The sequence below is a fragment of the Berghia stephanieae genome, chromosome 1 (assembly GCF_034508935.2).
Source record: "Berghia stephanieae isolate SIO BIC M18660-M18661 chromosome 1, UCSD_Bste_1.3, whole genome shotgun sequence".
Classification (NCBI taxonomy): Eukaryota; Metazoa; Mollusca; class Gastropoda; order Nudibranchia; family Aeolidiidae; genus Berghia; species Berghia stephanieae.
Window position 1 is genome coordinate 133,290,466 of NC_088360.1, and position 2,500 is coordinate 133,292,965.

At 43.2% G+C, this 2,500-nt stretch overlaps 1 protein-coding gene across 1 annotated transcript in view; it reads left to right on the forward strand.

The window, feature by feature from the left end:
* The window catches only part of LOC144963242 (inositol-trisphosphate 3-kinase A-like), a 229,350-nt gene that overhangs the window by 30,090 nt on the left and 196,760 nt on the right, over window positions 1-2,500 (forward strand). Inside the window, exon 3 of the mRNA XM_078897093.1 lies at window positions 1-1,865. This exon is cut by the window's left edge and continues 981 nt beyond it. The gene's annotated coding sequence lies outside the window, so the exon portion shown is untranslated. The remainder of the gene's footprint in view (window positions 1,866-2,500) is intronic.

Consider the following 2,500-nt stretch of genomic DNA (forward strand, 5'->3'; position numbering starts at 1 on the left):
GAGAGACCGAGAAATAATTCGACACGGAGAGAGAAAAATTCACGTAATTAAGTCATCAAAATCTGTTCCAAATTTTTACAATGACAGTAACATGATGTCTCCTCGTTTTAACGAATGGTTGAGCAATGTTATGAATATTCAAAGGAAAACAGCCAACGAGTCGATGACAACGGATGGGGTGTTCAAGGTGACGGTTCGGCATGTCATACTTCACAAAAAATTATAAATGAGAGTCAAAAACCAGATATGAATTTTTCCCAACTTAACATTTCCTCTGACGATTCTCTTTGGAAAAACGAACCATCCCAACACTATCTTCCATCCAATATAGAAAGCAACCCCCTTGAAACTACACACAATGTTTTTCACAGTAAACAAGTCAGTCATGAGTCTTCCACGGTCTCTTCAATTCCGAACAATGAAAACTCTTCAGAGCACGTCTGCTGCACACATTGTTGCGTGTTTCACATGTCAAATAGATGCCAGGAAATACATGAAAATGTGGCTAGACACAATCTTGATTTCAAAGACGTTCAATCTAATAACTTGAATCTTCCACTTGAAATACAAAAAAGGCGTCCAAAGCGTCCGAATTCTCCAAAATCACCGCCTATTCATTTTCTATCGAGTCAACAAGCTTGTACGTCTTCGTGCACAGAATCTCCTTTCATTACAATTTCAGTTTCAGATGAAACAGACACGGACAATCAGTTTTCACGTTCTAGATCTCCATCTCCGAATACTTTTGATCATGCGTATCGACAAAAACCCCCACGACGTTTTCATACCTGCCAAAGAAATAATTGTGTAAGTAACCAAAACATCACAATGCCATACAGCCCTTCAGACGACCATTACGGGCCTCTAACTCCTCGGATTCCTCTGTCTCCAAGAAGCAGTATCGGGAGCATATCCAGCGTCATGTCTGCTCGATCCAGCAATGCGGACTCAGCTGTTGACCTCTGCCCTCCAGATGATGACCACGATTTCCAAACGGACCCTGAAATGATCCGTCAGGAATACCGGCCTCCTTTATCTACTCGTCGTTTCGGAGTTTCAGCACACCAAATAGATCAATACCTCAACCCCAAACCCCCACTTTTTCATTTTCTACAGCCCCACAAGTTCCTCTATGCCATTCTTCCAAGGACGTCCTAAAACCTCATCCATTCACTGCATCTGTAACAATCACAACAAACCAATCAAAATACGTCTCCAATGGCACACTCGAACCCTCGAGCACAGACAAACTTAACAAACACACACCACAGCAAATACGTTTGGAATTTTTTTCAAGTAATCCCCATGGTCTTGAAAATCTAGAAAACAATTCTCCATGCTCTTGGGAAAAGCTTAGCGACACAGATCAACAACAACAACAATTTTCACAGTTAAACCAATCTTCAGAGACCCCTACCTCATATTCTTTCTGCGATACACATTCCGATGAAAACGATCTAGACAAAAATGACACGCTCGAACCTGAACACGCTCCATCCCCCTTGCCACATTTCATAGTCAGCGATCACAGCAGCGTGTTCGAAGACCCAGAGAACGACTCAGACGGTCTCAATTTCCCCAGCAACTTTTACATCGGTAGCGACACGGAAAGCAACTGCAGCAGTCCCGTCTCCTATACGTATTCCATTTCAGCCAGCAACCCGTCTTCCCCATGCCAAAGCCCGGATTGCTTATCCTCCCCGAGGCGGAGCCCCAACTTCCTTAGCGCGGATATTGGCGACTTTCGCAAGTCGAGGTCCGGGTCGTTAGCTTCAATCAGTTCTGAGGATCTACCTGCTCTACGTGTACCCTGTTTTCTGACACAGATACGACAGAGGTCAAGCAACCTCCTCCTAGAAAGGTAAGTGATGTCATGATTTATCGTTCTCATCGTTCATGAATGTTTATGTAGTTTGTTGTTGCTGTTGTTGTTTGTGGTGTTGTCATCGTCATTATTGTTTTTGCTGTTGTTATTATTATTGTTGGTACTGTTGTTTTTGTTGTTGTTGTTCTTACTGATGTTGTTACTGTTGTTGTTGTTGTTGTTGTTGTTGTTACTGTCGTTGTGTCGTTGTCGTCATTGCTATTGTTTATCGTTGTTTTAATCATTGATGTTATTTTTAATAAAACATTTATTTTTGCTCTAATTTGCTCTTATTGTACTGATTCCTTCTCCACATCCACCATCACTACCGCCCCCCTCCCCTTCCTCCTCTTCCTCCTCCTCCTGCTCTTCTTCTTCCTTCTCCTACTTTTCTTCCTCCTCCTCTTCCTCCTCCTCCTTCTCCTCCCCTCCTCCTCCTCCTCCTCCTCCTCCTGCTCCTACTTTTCCTCTTCCTCCCCCTCCTCCTTCGTTCCCCTCCTCCTCTTCTTACTCATACTCTTACTCATTATACTGTTGCTATTACTACTTTACATGAAACGTTTCAATGGGTTAACTGAAACTTTCCACAATATACCCCCCCCCCCTTTTCCCCACAGCAATTTCTACCATTGCTCA